Source organism: Microcaecilia unicolor, chromosome 2, assembly GCF_901765095.1.
Source record: "Microcaecilia unicolor chromosome 2, aMicUni1.1, whole genome shotgun sequence".
Lineage (NCBI taxonomy): Eukaryota > Metazoa > Chordata > Amphibia > Gymnophiona > Siphonopidae > Microcaecilia > Microcaecilia unicolor.
Genome location: NC_044032.1, coordinates 32,919,704 through 32,936,825, shown reverse-complemented (window position 1 = coordinate 32,936,825; position 17,122 = coordinate 32,919,704).

Sequence of the window (17,122 nt, the reverse complement as noted above, 5' to 3'; positions counted from 1 at the left end):
AGCTAAAAGTGCAGGAGTCTTGCTCAAGCGAAGGTCAGCTGAATGAGCTTGGTTTTTAATTGTTTCTTACATTTATTGTAGGTCAGGTCCAGACAGAGGTCAGTGGGTAGAGAGTTTCATAGGCACGGGCCAAGGTATGAAAACACCATAAACACTACAGGGGAAAAATTTGAAATAGCTGAAAGGCAGCCAAAAAAATATGCACTATAAAAATAGACTAGCAGCAGCTAAGGGGTAAAAGGACCCCTGCGGTGGCATCAGCGCACGGGTTTGCTGCACAGCAAGGCCCCCTTTACCACAGCAGGTAAAAGGATTTTGTTTTTGTTTAAAAACGGAAATGGCCATATGGTAAGTTAAGCACTTGCTGCTCGGCCATTTCCTGGGGAGGCCTTAGGAGGTGGTAAGCTACGGGTGGGCCTGGGTGGGCACAGGCCCACCCAATCACAACTCAGGCCCACCCAGTCAGCGCTCGTAAAATCGGGCATTAAAAAAAAATCTGTGAAGCCATTTCGCAGGGCAGGCAGCGCTTCACGTCTGCCCTGCGTGCATTGCAGAAGAAGGAAATCGCCTCTTCGTCTTTGGGCCTTCCCTCACTGTGTCCCGCCCTCCTTCCATGTGGGCGGGACACAGTGAAGGAAGGCCCAAAGACGACGAAGCGATTTCCTTCTTCTGCAATGCACGCAAGGCAGACGCAAAGTGGACCTGCTGCTCCGAGGGTAGCAATTAATTTACTGGCGCATCATCACTGACGGCGCAATGCGGCTGCTAGTGCTCTGCAGCTGCTCTAACCCAGCATCAGCTGCCCAGCTACCCCGTGCCCCCCGCAGTGCGCACGTCGCACACCAATAGAAAAATCTGCCGCCCTCGCGGCTCGGCTTAGTGTTCTGCAGCGAGTGTTCTGCAGCTACTCTCACCAAAATGCCTGCTACTGTGCTGCCTTGCCCCCCCCCCCCCCCCCCCCGCAATGTACATGCTGCACCTGTGCTGGGCCAGTCTCCCTGTTGGAGTGTCAACTGAAGAAGTTGGGTCCTCTTAATTCAGCCTCAGGCCTCGTCTTAGCACTCCCCCGCAGCCACAAACACCTACAGGAGCCACCACAGTTAGAGCTCTGCTCCAGGTGCACACTGACTGCATAGTGTGCATAACTGCAGTCTTTTGGGAAACAACACTCAAACCCAGGTAAAAACAAATGTTTTAATTTTAATTATGTGTAATGCTGGTGGGCTTATGGGTAGGGGTGGGCTTTTCACTGCCTAGGGGGAAAAAGGTATATATAATGTAATGCTAGTGGCTTTCTTTCTGGGTGGGGGTGGGCTCAGTGGCCAGGTTAAAATTAAAAAAAAGTTTTGTATTTAATATTGGTAGGGATGGTTTCTGCAATATCCATGTTAAAACAAAAAGAAAAGTTTTATTTTTAATGTAGGCAGGTTTCTAAGTGGGGGTGGGCTCTGCAGTGCTCAGGACATTACAAAACAAAAGTTTTATATTTAATGCTGGTGTGCTTCGGTGGTGGGGGGGGGGGGGGAGTGGTGATGCCAGACTAGGGGGGATGGTTAAGGGGTAGGACATGGCTGACTCTAGGCTACAGGGAGGGGTGGGGGGTAGGGTAGGGCTGATGCCTAGATACAGAATGGATGGTGGGGAAGGGAAGGGCTGATGCTCGGCTACAGGGATGGATGGGGGGATAGGGAAGGGAAAGTTAAAGCTGATGTCAAGCTACGGGGACGGATGGGGTGAGTAGAGTAGTGTAGGGAAGGGCTTGATGCCGGACTATGGGGATGGATGGGGGGAGGTAGGGAAGGGGTGATGCCCAGCTACTGTATGTCATTTACTTTGATGCAGGGCAGCTGTTGGGCAGACTACTTAGAAATCCTTATCAAGTGCATTCTAAGGCATTAGTTTGTATTATCCCAAGAAACATTACTCATATCTATATACATAGCGCCCACCCATATTAACTCTGGGCCCACCCAAAATGTCAGGTCTGGCTACGCCACTGCCTCCGGCGCTAACCTGGCAGTACTGCCCAATTTCTGCTAATAAGACCCTGGGACTAAGAAAATAAAGTCTTTTTTTGAGCGATAGAAATGGCGCATGGCATGATCCGAAACTACCACCAGGCTGCTGCAGTAGCCCAGCACCATTACCATGGTAGCCCTACTGCGGCTTTCTACAAGGGTTCCTAAGTTCTTTTCAATACCTTAACATATACTTTTTGCAAACAAAATATCTTTTAACTTGTATTAAGGTGCTCATAAATAGTTGGGACACTCCCACAGGCACTCTAGATCTCATAAAAATCTCCAAAAAATGCACTAATTTGAAAAATAGTTTAGCTACACTTGAATCTTTACAAGAAAGGGTCCCGACATGGTCCATACTTTGCATGCCACTTCTTCAAGGAACCCATTAAAAACTGATCGCACAACAATGAAGGCAAAGTCAACTGAGCATTATTTTGCACACTCCAGTCACCATATAACTGCAAAGAATAGACTGTTGGTTCTGTGGTGACTGGTGTGTATAAAATAGTGCCCCTGGCTGTACATGTTTGTGATACCCTGGGCAGTTTTGGGTTAGCCCTGTGAATAACTCAGCCAGACAAGGGATATAAATGTGAAAATTAATGTTTTATTCACCTGATCCCTGGAACCTGTTACTTCACAGACCAGGAACATCAGATGCAACAGTTTATCAGATTTAGTAACAGTCTTGAAGAGGCTGCCCCGCCCCAAACACAGCCAGACAATGCTTGCAAGTCTTAAAAAGAAGCAAAGTTGACTTACCTCAGCCAGATCACAGCACATAAATGCATTCAGTAAAGGCACAGACTTGGGCTTCAGTTCTTCCTTCCTTGGGCCTCCTTAACCTCAGCCTGGTCCTGTTTTTAATCTCCCAGGAATTGACTCTGCCTCCTCTGACTCACTTCCTCCCAGGGCGGGACCTGTGCTCTTAACATAGCCCAGGCTATCGGAGGGACTTTTCTTAAGGATGAGGGGCAGTGTTCTATAAACGTCCTCACAATGTTCTGACCACACCTTGACTCTTACTACTACTATTTAGCATTTCTATAGTGCTACAAGGCGTACGCAGCGCTGCACAAACATAGAAGAAAGAAAGTCCCTGCTCAAAGAGCTTACAATCTAGTAGACAAAAATAAAGTAAGAAATCAAATCAATTAATGTGTACAGGAAGGAGGAGAGGAGGGTAGGTGGAGGCGAGTGGTTACAAGTGGTTACGAGTCAAAAGCAATGTTAAAGAGGTGGGCTTTCAGTCTAGATTTAAAGGTGGCCAAGGATGGGGAAAGACGGAGGGGCTCAGGAAGTTTATTCCAGGCGTAGGGTGCAGCGAGACAGAAGGCGCGAAGTCTGGAGTTGGCAGTAGTGGAGAAGGGAACAGATAAGAAGGATTTATCCATGGAGCGGAGTGCACGGGAAGGGGTGTAGGGAAGGACGAGTGTGGAGAGATACTGGGGAGCAGCAAAGTGAGTACATTTATAGGTTAGTAGAAGAAGTTTGAACAGGACTCTTCACTCTTCTACCTTCTGTTCAAATTCATTTTGCCTCCATTATTCTATGATCTAAAAAATTTAAGGAACTTAATAAAAAGGGAGAGGTATGGAGTGTGACTGCCCTCACGAAGGTATTCGGGTAAGGGGATTATGCGCTCTTAGTTTTTACTAAACAGTTTGTTGCCTAACAGCTGAATGGACTTCCATGCATTCTTAATTATTCTGAGTATGAGCTGACCCAATGTGGACACCTTCCATGTCCTAGAATTCCAACTGCACAAATCAAGCACTTTCCAACCTCTCAAGCTCCAGGTGCATCTACATGCACAAAAGGACTGGGTAGCATACTATGTTCCATGAATTAAGGATGAATAGAGTGGGTACATATGGTCAAAAGAAGACTCGGGGAAGAGCTGAAGGCACCACTGGAGTTCCTCTTGAGGTGCTGAGAGCAGAATCCTATTACTGGTCTGAACCTGTATATTAGGTGGTAAGCATGCCTCTTTGCGGCACCTAAAATGAGATATCAATTGACAGAATTGTCACCATAGTATTTTACCTGAGATCTCATTTTATACCATAGCATGTAGTTAGTAATAATCACAAACGATGCTATGCAAGTATCAACATCTTGTATTGAGTCTGAAATAAAACAAGGAGATAGGAGGAAAAGATCTCTGTCGCTCAACAACAAAAATCAAGGGTTTGTATCCTGAAATCAAATAACTGACTCATCGGCAGTTATAAAGTTGAACACTATCGTCACGAGTCTAAAAAACCTCCTCCTCCTCATTTACCGTTTTAATATTGTGATTTTACTAAACTTCATTTAACAAAACTTATTGAAACATACTCCTCTTAATATATTTTTGGTTCTTTTTATCGCAACAAAATTGGCTGAAGAATAGCAAACTAGCTGGCTGATTGGTCTGCTCAACAGAGCGCTGCTGTTTCGCAACGGCTTCCTCAAGAACTTCGCCAATATATCTGCCAAAAAGAAATCCTATTTCATTGCCAGCGTTACTGACTGCAATCATCTAGCCACTATGACGATGAGTCATTTATTTGATTTCAAGATACAAACTCTTGATTTTTGTTGTTGAGCGACTGAGGTCTTTTCCTCCTACCTCTTTGTTTTATTTCACACTTGATACAAGAGTTTGGCATTTACATAGCATTCTTAGTGATTAGTTCTATTCACAAGTGAGTAGCTAGATTTGGGATGTAGTTAGTAATAATGCTCATGAATGGCATTAGTATGAAGATTAGAATGGCAGTGTACATTTCTATATCTAATCCTTAGTCAAGTGATCCATGGAAAAGCCCATGACATGCCCATGTTCCACCCACACATGCTTCCTGACAGTTACACACTAACCCACAGATTCTATATATGGTGCCCAAATTGTGGGGGCAAAGTTGATGCCATGCCCAAGTTGTGCACACATCTTAATTGAATAACGAGCCGCTGACTAGCAATAATTGGGGCTAACAACCAATTATTGCAGTTAATTGGCTCCAATTGGTATTTGCATGTGCTTCTTGCTAAGCACTATTCCATAAAGAGCGAATTACTGCAACTGGGTATGTCCATGGGTAGGGCATGGGCAGGTCAGGGGCTTTTACTAAAGATGCACACAGTATTATAGAATTCAGGAGCTCTTTGCCTAACCTATGTACCATAATTTATACCAGGTTACAGCTGGTGTAAATCCTCATGCTCAAAGTTGTGCATGGATCCCGGCACTAAGTCCTTTTCAGTATCCTGTTCCAGCCAAGCCAAGCCCATTCCAGAATCCAGTTCCAGTCAAGCCAAGCCAAGCCAAGCCCAGAATCCAGTTTCAGTCAAGCCAAACCAAGCCCGTTCCAGAATCCAGTTCCAGCCAAGCCTGTTTGAGAATCCTGATTCTTGTTCGAGAATCCTGAATCCTGTTTGAGAATCCTTTTTTTTTAAATTTATTTTTGCATTTTTATAACATATTTCAAGGTTACACACTTGATCCAGCTTATATTTCAGCATTTCTCAAGGAATATAATATAGTAAACATAATTTTTAACACTCAAGTCCACTATAAAAGGGTTCCAAGAGTTCAAAATTCAGAAAAATCAATGAAAAATTACAAAGGTTAATCAGCACCTAGTACAGGACAGAGAATATTAAATTAGACTCCTTCAGATCCTTTAGAGGCTATCAATGATGACAAATGTGAAAGATCCATGAAAACGTATTTAAGTGAATTGAATTGGATGATACATTTACAAGGAAACCTTAAATAAAATACTCCTCCAAGCTGGAGAACGGCAGGTTTTAATAATAAAAATTGTTTGCGCCTTTTCTGGGTCTCTTTTGAAATATCAGGAAACAAATTTATTTTTAGGCCCAGGAATAATTTATCCCGGTTCCTAACAAACAAGCGAAAAAGCCATTGTTTATCAGGAATTAAAGCTACAGTAGCTATCAAAGTAGCCGCCTGGGCTTGTTCAGTTTCGGAAGTTTCCAGAAAGGTGGTCACATCTAGGAAATCTTTTTTTCTCTTGTTGAGACAGTTCCTTTTGTGGAATATAGTACACCTGGTTGAAGGGTGGTAAACATGCCTCAGGAATTTCTAATATTTCATGGAGATATCTCTTTAGCATATCCATTGGTTTCACCAGGTTAATCTTTGGAAAATTTACAAATCTTACGTTATTGTTCCTCATATAATTATCATATATTTCCATTTTTCTTCTTAGATTAGCAATATCTTTTAACATTACAACTTGTAGGTTTCCCATATCTGTGACATTTTTCTTATTTTTCAATTGAAGATTTTATATCCAATTCCGTTTTTAACATCCTTTGTTCCATTTCTGTTAGTTTCTCAGATATAGAATTAGTTTTTTGGGTAAAAGTTAATATAAACTGAGATATTAGGTCCAAGAGAGAATCAAGAGTTACCTCTGCCGGCTTCTCCAACATTTTAGGAGGAATATTGTCTACGTGTTCCGGTTTCTTCACCAATTACTACTACTACTACTACTACTTAACATTTCTAGAGCGCTACTAGGATTATGCAGCGCTGTACAATTTAACAAAGAGAGACAGTCCCTGCTCAAAGAGCTTAAAATCTAATAGACAAGTGAACGGTCGGTCCGATAGGGGCAGTCAAATTGGGGCAGTCTGGATTCACTGAACGGTAAGGGTTAGGTGCCGAACGCAGCATTGAAGAGGTGGGCTTTAAGCAAAGCCTTGAAGATGGGCAGGGAGGGGGCTTGGCGTAAGGGCTCAGGAAGGTTGTTCCAAGCATAGGGTGAGGCGAGGCAGAATGAGCGGAGCCTGGAGTTGGCGGTGGTGGAGAAGGGTACTGAGAGGAGGGATTTATCCTGTGAACGGAGGTTACGGGTGGGAACTTAAGGGGAGATGAGGGTAGAAAGATAGTGAGGGGCAGCAGACTGAGTGCATTTGTAGGTAAGAAGGAGAAGCTTGAATTGAATGCGGTATCTGATCGGAAGCCAGTGAAGTGACCTGAGGAGAGGGGTGATATGAGTATATCGGTTCTGGCGGAATATGAGACGTGCAGCAGAGTTCTGAACAGATTGAAGGGGGGATAGATAGGTAAGTGGGAGGCCGGTGAGGAGTAAGTTGCAGTAGTCCAGGTGAGAGGTAATGAGAGCGTGGACGAGAGTTCCATTCCTTGTTGCCCTGTAGACGTTGTAGCTGGACTGCTCACCTCAGGAAACAGCAACTGTCCCTCAGATTCCCCCACAAGTTGTACTTGAGCTTCGGTCACGGGCATTGCCTTCCTGCTCCTTGGTGAAGGCCCCATCGATCCTTCAAAGAGGGAGCTAGTCAACTGCAACTGCGGGGGTAGAGTTCGTTGATCGGGGCTCAGTGTAACATCGTGCCCCGAAGACGCCGATACTTCCTGCCACCTGAAATTAAATATGACCAAAACCGAGCTTCTCATTTTCCCCCCCAAACCCACCTCCCCGCTCCCCCCATTTTCTATTTCTGTTGATGGCTCTCTCATTCTCCCTGTCTCCTCAGCCCGAAACCTTGGGGTCATCTTTGACTCTTCTCTCTCCTTCTCTGCTCATATCCAGCAGATTGCCAAGACCTATCGTTTCTTTCTGTACAACATCTGTAAAATCCGCCCCTTTCTTTCCGAGCACTCTACCAAAACCCTCATCCACACCCTTGTCACCTCTCGTTTAGACTACTGCAATCTGCTTCTTGCTGGCCTCCCACTTAGTCACCTCTCCCCTCTCCAGTCGGTTCAAAACTCTGCTGCCCGTCTCATCTTCCGCCAGGGTCGCTTTACTCATACTACCCCTCTCCTCAAGACCCTTCACTGGCTCCCTATCCGTTTTCGCATCCTGTTCAAACTTCTTCTACTAACCTATAAATGTACTCACTCTGCTGCTCCCCAGTATCTCTCCACACTCGTCCATCCCTACACCCCTTCCCGTGTACTCCGCTCCATGGATAAATCCTTCTTATCTGTTCCCTTCTCCACTACTGCCAACTCCAGACTTTGCGCCTTTTGTCTCGCTGCACCCTACGCCTGGAATAAACTTCCTGAGCCCCTACGTCTTGCCCCATCCTTGGCCACCTTTAAATCTAGACTGAAAGCCCACCTCTTTAACATTGCTTTTGACTCGTAACCACTTGTAACCACTCGCCTCCACCTACCCTCCTCTCTTCCTTCCCGTTCACATTAATTGATTTGATTTGCTTACTTTATTTATTTTTTGTCTATTAGATTGTAAGCTCTTTGAGCAGGGACTGTCTTTCTTCTATGTTTGTGCAGCGCTGCGTATGCTTTGTAGCGCTATAGAAATGCTAAATAGTAGTAGTAGTAGTAGTAATCCAGTTCCAAGTTTTGCCTTGTCCTGTCTGGGTTCCAGTTCTGGCCCCTTTGCCTTCTTTTCCTTGCCTCGTCTGGATCCGGTCCTTGTTTAGTCCATTGTGTTTAGTTACCTTTGTCCTGCCTGTGTTGAGTCTGTTTGTTTATCTTAGTCCAGCCTGTTCTGATTCCTGCCTGTGCCAGCCCAGGTGATTTGTCTGCCAAAGCTCCGGCTTTGGTCCAAGGACTCACTAATCCTGACAGCTGTGATATAATGTTAGTTTTCATTTCTTTGAACCTTTACAACTTTGATCCTTTTTGGATGCAAGAGCTCCTAAAGCCTGACTTGTAACGACTTCTGGATTTAATAGAGAGTTTTGATGCAGTTAATAATACCTTGTTTTCTTATTTTATTGTTTTGCTGTTTCTCTTTGTACCTCCTCTCAGGTAATGGTGTATAGATCAGTCTCCCCCTCTTGTGGACTAATGCATGTAGAAATTTTGCTAGAAGAGGGAATTACCCCTAATTATTTTCCTTTGTAAATCATCGCATATTGCTTAACAAAGAGGCGTATTTTCAAAGCACTCAGACTTACAAAGTTCTATAGTAACCTACTGAACTTTGTAAGTCTAAGTGCTTTGAAAATGAGCCCCAAAATTATCTTTGCTGAATTATTGTAAACTGTTATAAATAAATTTAAAAAATCATGTTCATTAGCAACTGAGCAGTGGAGCCATAGATACTATGGTGTAATAAGCAAAATGCCTTGAACAAAATACGTTGGTCTGTAATGTAATACTGGCCACTTGCTCCTGGTTATGCTCTTGGATTTAATTCATACTCTGCTTCTATCCTATTGGGATTTGAGGCAGTTCACAGTCACAACACTTACATTCCAAAACCATAAAATCACATATTGCATGCCTATTCATGCTTTCTAAAACATGTTGCGGCCTAACTAATTCTATTTTCCTTTCACATAACATACATTAATTCTCAAATCCCTACGTAATTTCATCCGAAAATGTTGTCTCATTGCCTTACGATCCAACTGAATGAAGCCATCAGACGTGTTTTACAGAGCAACTCTCTCCTTAATGCAGTTGTGCTATCGTATACAACGTTTCTACGGAAAGCAGCCTTACTGGGCTAAGACAACACAGACAGGATGTGAGGCCTATGCATTAATGCTGACTGCTAACAGAGTCCTTTTTTTATGTGGAAGGTTCGCACTTCATTTTTTTCCTCCTGTCACTTTGATTTGTTTCTTTTTTTCCCTTTGTCACCAATATCGCATTACTGAAGAGTCAAACAAAAGCACCAGCATGACTTGGGGGGGGGGGGGGGGGCCTTTATTGCGTTACACAGCCAAATCAATCAGCCAGTGGCACGCGTTACGGCAGTTCAATCTATTAATAGTGGTATAATGTGAAAAGACAAATGCAGCAGACACTGAGCGTGCTCGGTGCCAAGAGCTTTCTGCCTGAAAAGCTTTTTAAATGGGCTCTGCAGCTCAGCAATAACACCCAACGTGGCTGGATGCGAGAGAAATGTACAGACAATGCAGTGAGAAAAGACAACAAGATGCATGGGGACTGTTTTCTTAAAGCAGTGAATGGGGCAAAGTCCTTTTTTTAGTAAAGCCCCTATTACATCTTTAGAAAGAAATCAGTAGGCTAGTTCAATGGTCCGTGGCATAAGTTGTTTCCGAGGAACTGGAGTTGAGACTACCTGAATGCAGTAGGCAGATGGACCAGGTCAACATACAAACACCCTTTCTTGCTGATTTTTATATATAGGTACAAAGACTAGGGGACACTCAAGGAAGCTATATGGAAATACTTTTATAACAAATAGGAGGAAATGTTTTTTTCATTCAATGAATAGTTAAGCTCTGGAACTCTTTGCCAGAGGAGGTGGTAACAACGGTTAACATATCTGGGTTTAAAAAAGGTTTAGACAAATTCCTGGAGGAAAAGTCTGTAGTCTGCTGTAGAGACATACATGGGAAGCCATACATGCTGTAGAGACATACATGGGAAGCCCATGAGACATACATGCTTGCCCCAGGATTTGTGGTATGGAGTGTTGCTACGATGTGGGTTTCTGCCAGGTACTTGTAACCTGGCCCGGTCACTGCTTGGAAAGCTGGATACTGGGCTATATGGACCATGGACCCAGTATGGCTACTCTTATGTTCTTATATAGTTGTTCCTTTATTTTAATCTCACCATTCAATTTACCTTCTTAAGCTGGCCAAAACTAAAAGTGATCTAAGAATGACTTCTGAATTCTTTTAGGAGACACACCTAAAAGCAATAGCGTCGTAACTAAAGAGAGCCACGTTCCACAGCCTTAGCTATAGGAGGCTTGCTAGAATCTTCTTTCTGGGGTAAAATATTTTGCCAGTATACTTACTGCGAACTTCTGGCCTACAGGATTCACTGAATCCACTGAAGACCTTAAGCATTGAATGGAAGGTAACTGCCCATTGTTCCTGTAAGAACATGAGAACCACCATATTGAGTCAGAACAAAGGTCCATCAAGCTCAGTATCCTATTTAGAAACAGTGGCCAATCCAGGTCACAAGTAGAAGGCAGCCCCAAAAAGTCATTAGATTCCATGTTGTTTACCTCTTAGGATAAGTAGCCACTTTCCTCTATCTGTCACGGGTACAGGGGTGGTGAGCCCTTGACTGCAGCAGACAAGTCCTCTGAGAAGGTACAAAGCAGAGGTAGGGTTACCATATGGCTCCAGAAAAAGGAGGACAGATTGAGCTAGTCTGGGTTTTACTTCCATTGATTTCAATGGAAGCAAAACCCAGACTGGATCAACGTGGCCTCCTTTTTCTGGAGCCATATGATAACCCTAAGCAGAGGAGAACCAGACACTGAATCTAGACAAGACACAAGACAGGCAAGGAAGAAACAGAGCCTAGCTAAAGCAAAAACTAGGAATGGAGCTTGACAAAATCAGGAACCAGGAACAAAGGAAGGACATTTATACTTGCCGCAAGGCCGAACTGGAACCTACATGTCTCAGAGTCCAAGCTTACGGGCTGCAAGGCTGAACTGGAACTGGAACCCACATGTACCAGAAGGAAGGGAAAAGAAACAGAACAGAATTCCAAGAGAAGATACTACCCAAGCAGTGCACACATACTGCCCAAAACAGAGCCACAAACAGGAGGTCAAAAGACCCTACACACAAGCACAAAGAGACTGAAGGGGAAAGCACATAGGAATACAGCTCAAGGCTGTGCTTAGAACCACTGCTATATGGACGAATAGTCCTAACTAACTCAAACAGAAATCACACAGAGAGGTAGCTCAGGGCTGCACTAGTAGTCCCAGCAAACCAGAAGGGCAGACCACTCATGCCAGACAGAGAGGCAGCTCAAGGCTGAGCTAGTAGACACAGCTAAACAGAACAACCACCCACTCACACTCAACTAGAAACCAAACAGAAAGGCCGCTCAGGGCTGCGCTAGTAGTCACAGCTAAACAGAAGAGCAATTCACTCAAACAGAAACCTCACAGAGAGGACGCAAAGGACTGTGCTAGTAGCCACAGCTAAACGGAAGAACAACCCACTCATGCCACACAGAAAGGCCGCTCAGGGCTGCGCTAGTAGTCACAGCTAAACAGAAGAGCAACTGACTCAAACTCAAACAGAAACATCACAGAGAGGACTCAAACAGCATAAAGAGAAGTAACTTGACAGGGCCACATGGCCATTCTAAGGTAAAGGGAAAACACACAAAAGCAACTCAAGGCAAGGCCACAGAGTCAAATAACAGACACTAGAGACAAAGGGGAAAGACAGGCAAAAAGAGAAAGGCTGCAATTACATACACAAGTCAGCCAAGGAACAGAGCTCACAAGAGCCAGGAAACAAGCACAGCAGACAAAGAGTTAAAGCAGGCTAAAGAGAAAGGCTGCTTCTAATACACAAGTCAGCAAAGGAGTAGTGCTTATAAGAGCCAGGTAACAAACACAGCACATAAAGGGTAAAAGCAGATTAAACAGAAAAGCTGCTTCTAACTACAAAAATCAGGAAAGGGGCAGAGCTCACAAGAGCCAAAGAACAAACACTGCACACAAAGAGGTTACAGGGAAGACTAACCAAACAAAGAAGAAACGTGCTTACCAGGACCGGCAGCCGGGAAGGGAAAGACAAGGCAGACGGAGAGGCAGCAGACACAGCTGCACAGCAGTGAAGTAATCAGGGACAAGGCTGGTTTCTACAGACTCTCAGAACAAACAGACAAGAACTACACACGCCCAGAAAAAATACAGGCAGATCTTGAAAACAAAGCTAACTGAAAAGTAGTCCATTCAGGTACAAACAAGAACCACACACACAGGGAAACAGAACAGAGCTTTGCTGGAGAGCATAGCTAACATGAAAGTAATCTATTCAGGTTCAAACCAGAAGCACACACACAGGGAAACAGAACAGGGCTTTGCTAGAGAGCACAGCTAAAAGGAGAGGATCCATTCAGGTTCAAACCAGAACCACACACCGAGCTCAGGGCTGTGCCCTAGGGCACAGCTAACAAGATGACCAATTCCCTCAGAATCAAACACAGTTACAACTTGTAAGGATTCCAAGGTAATAGGTGAGGAAGTTGCCAGGGAAAGGAGAAGGAAAGGAAAATTTTCCCCTGAAAACTAAAAAATATATAAATCCAAGGTTCTCCAAGGTAGATGGCCTGTCCCTTCTCAGAGATACAAGCAGCTTATTTCCTCTGAGATTGAGGAAGACTACAGCTCCCAAGAGCCTTTGGATAAAACTCCAGATCCTATTAGGAAGGGGAGTAAGAACTACAGGTCCCAGGCTCCTGGTGAGGAGGGAGGGGACTGGTTCAGAGAGACTAATCAGGAGGATTCAATTCAATTCATTCAATTCAATTCAATTCAAGCTTCTCCTTCTTACCTACAAATGCACTCAGTCTGCTGCACCTCACTATCTTTCTACCCTCATCTCCCCTTACGTTCCCGCCCGTAACCTCCGTTCACAGGATAAATCCCTCCTTTCAGTACCCTTCTCCACCACCGCCAACTCCAGGCTCCGCTCATTCTGCCTCGCCTCACCCTATGCTTGGAACAACCTTCCTGAGCCCTTACGCCAAGCCCCCTCCCTGCCCGTCTTCAAGTCTTTGCTTAAAGCCCACCTCTTCAATGCTGCGTTCAGCACCTAACCCTTACCGTTCAGTGAATCCAGACTGCCCCAATTTGACTGCCCCTATCGGACCGACCGTTCACTTGTCTATTAGATTGTAAGCTCTTTGAGCAGGGACTGTCTCTCTTTGTTAAATTGTACAGCGCTGCGTAACCCTAGTAGCGCTCTAGAAATGTTTAGTAGTAGTAGTAGTAGAGGATTTGGGACAGCTTGGAGAAATACAAGGAGAAGAGCTGATGGACTGGCAGCCAGGGGGAGGAGTTGAGGAGTTGTCCCAAGGGGGAGAAGCTACTGGGAATGAACATATGGATATCTCTGCACTGGCCCAGGTACAAGGGAAAAGGTTAAAAGGTTTTATAACAGCCCTATTTTCTAGCTTGGGTGGGAAGTGGAAGAGCGCTTGATAGCAGAAACTCTGGACGTGTGAAAAGGGGAGTCTGGCTGAAGCTCTCTCTACAGAAGCGGTGCCTAAAGCTGGTACTTGTGCTGAGCGGCTCAAACCTGACCCATGTGGGTGGAATCCAGGTGCTAGAGGCTGGTAGTAAGGGAGGGGGTACCTTCAACCTCTGTATGTATGAGAGGTACATAAGTACATAAGTAATGCCACACTGGGAAAAGACCAGGGGTCCATCGAGCCCAGCATCCTGTCCATGACAGCGGCCAATCCAGGCCAAGGGCACCTGGCAAGCTTCCCAAACGTACAAACATTCTATACAATCAAGCCATTGTGACATCACTAATGAGGTTGGCTCTTATTGGTGGAATGAGCCACTATGACATCACAATAGGTTAAATCACTGCTCTATATAATAAAAGTGAGCCAAGTAGAGGACATAAGTACATAAGTAATGCCACACTGGGAAAAGACCAAGGGTCCATCGAGCCCAGCATCCTGTCCACGACAGCGGCCAATCCAGGCCAAGGGCACCTGGCAAGCTTCCCAAACGTACAAAGGGTGAAGGAAAAGAGGTTTGAACTGTGAACTGTGGTATTTTAAAAAACTTAATCTCCAGAAGAACTGCATTCGGTGGGAATCATTGAGCTTTGGAGCCTGTGAGGGGGGGGGGGGGGCTTACTTAAATTCCTAAAAACTGAAAAGCAAATTAGACCCATCAGGCTGTAGGGAAGGGAGCGTTTGTTGCTTGCTGGGTGCTGCCCTAGGCAGTGCCTAGAGGGAGTCAATGACTCCTGGCTCCAGATCTGGAGGGACTGTACTGAGTTATAAGGGGAGAAGCTGTATTTTGGAAACATGTTTTAAAGGAACTAGGGGAATTGCAGCACCCATAAACTATTTGTGTTTGGAAATGGACCATAATTTGGAGTTATTAAACAGAATCTCACCAAGCCTGGCGTGTGGGAGTTGAGTTGCGGAATCATCCAGGACAAAGCGGAGGCGACCTCGGCCCCGGGAGGGAGGCGTGATGACAAACTATAACATAGGCATAGGGGGCATGTGATGAAGCTACAAAGTAGTAAATTTAATACGAATTGGAGAAATTTGTTTTTCACTCAACATGTCATTAAAATCTGGAATTCATTGCCAGACAATGTGGTAAAGGCGGTTAGCTTAGCGGTGTTTAAAAAGGGTTTGGCCTGCTTCCTAAAGGAAATGTCCATAGACCATTATTAAATTGACTTGGGAAAATCCACTGCTTATTTCTGGGATAAGCAGCATAAAATGTATTGAGTTTTTCTGGGATCTTGCCAGATATTTGTGACCTGGATTGGCCACTGTTGGAAACAAGATGCTGGGCTTGATGGACCTTTGATCTGTCCCAGTGTGGCAATACTTATGTACTTAATAGTACATACGTGCATTCTATAAGTGCATTCACTCTGCAGCCCCTCACTACCTCTCCACCCTCATCTCTCCCTACACTCCTTCCCTAGAACTCCGTTCACTAGGCAAATCTTTCCTAATTGCACCCTTCTCCATCGCTAACTCCAGACTCCGCTCCTTCTATCTCGCCGCACCTTATGCCTGGAATAGGCTTCCTGAGCCATTACGTCTAGCTCCATCCCTGGCTGCTTTCAAATCCGGGCTAAAGGCCTACCTGTTTGATGGTCCTTTCGACTCATGACTTGTAACTTTTATCTTATCCTCATGTGTCCTTCTGTCTGTCTGTCCTTCCTTTCTCCTTTTTGGTCCTGTCTGTTTGTCCTGATTTAGATTGTAAGCTCTTTTGAGCAGGGACTGTCTTCTTCATGTTCAGTTGTAAAGCGCTGCGTACGACTGGTAGCGCTATAGAAGTGATTTATAGTAGTAGTAGTAATAGCAATGCTATAGCAAGGTCTCTCCATGCTAGGATAATTGGTGTTGATTTCTAGCAGGGCATCTACAATAGCTTGTCATGGAGAAACTCGATAGAGAGTTTTAGACCTTCAAGATTAGGTCAAGCAAATGTAGTGCTCAAGAGTTTAGGGTCATATGGAGGCATTTGCAATTTACCTCTCATACATGCTTTAATTATGTTCTTCGTGAGGATAAATGCCATTTCTGGATGTGTTCAAGAACTCAAAGGGAAAATGACTGCTTCAGTTCTGCATATTTATTTTCTCTATGTTAGGAGCCCTTTTATTAAACTATGTTAAGGGGCTTTACAGTAATTTATCAGTTACTGCAATGCAAGCCACCCATTAACCCCTGGATCTTATAAAGGTTGCTCAGATTGGGATACCAAATTTTGGGGCATGGATCCAAGATCACTAATTAGTTAACGAGCTGTTAATGAATTATTGATGTCAATTGGCATTAATTAGGACTTACGAGCAGATCTGCCTATGCGCTACGCTCACATTAGCCCTCTCCTCAAGTCACTTCACTGGCTCCCTATCCGTTTCCACATTCAATTCAAACTTCTCTTACTGCCTATAAGTACGTTCACTCTACCGCTCCCCAGTACCTCTCCACTCTTATCTCTCCCTACGCCCCCCCCTCCTTCGGGTACTCCATTCTGTGGATCAATCTCTCTTGTCTGTCCCCTTCTCCTCTACTGCTAATTCCAGACTCCGTTCCTTTTATCTCGCTGCACCTCACGCCTGGAATAGACTTCCCGAGCCTGTACGACTAGCCCCGTCTTTGGCCGTTTTCAAATCCAGGCTAAAAGCCCACCTCTTTAACGCTGCTTTTGACGCCTAACCACTACTCACTTGCCCTGTACTCTCTTATCCCCACCTCTTTAACTCCCTTACCTCTTAATTGTTCTGTCTGTTTGTCTGTCCTATTTAGATTGTGAGCTCTTTGAGCAGGGACTGTGTTTTCATGTATGGTGTACAGCGCTGCGGATGACTTGTAGCGCTATAGAAGTGATAAGAAGTAGTAGTAGTAATGTAGAAGCCTGCCCTTGCAGATCAGCAACGCGGCCGCGCAGGCTTCTGTTTCTGTGAGTCTGACATCCGGCGGCGTTGCGGCGTTGCTGATCTGCAAGGGCAGGCTTCTAGATGGAATGTTGCTAGTGGAGGAGTAGCCTAGTGGTTAGTGCAGTGGAACATGGAATGTTGTTACTATTTGAGATTCTGGAATGTTGCTATTACTTGAGATTCTACATGGAATGTTGCTACTATTGGAGATTCTGTTGCTACTATTGGAGATTCTACAT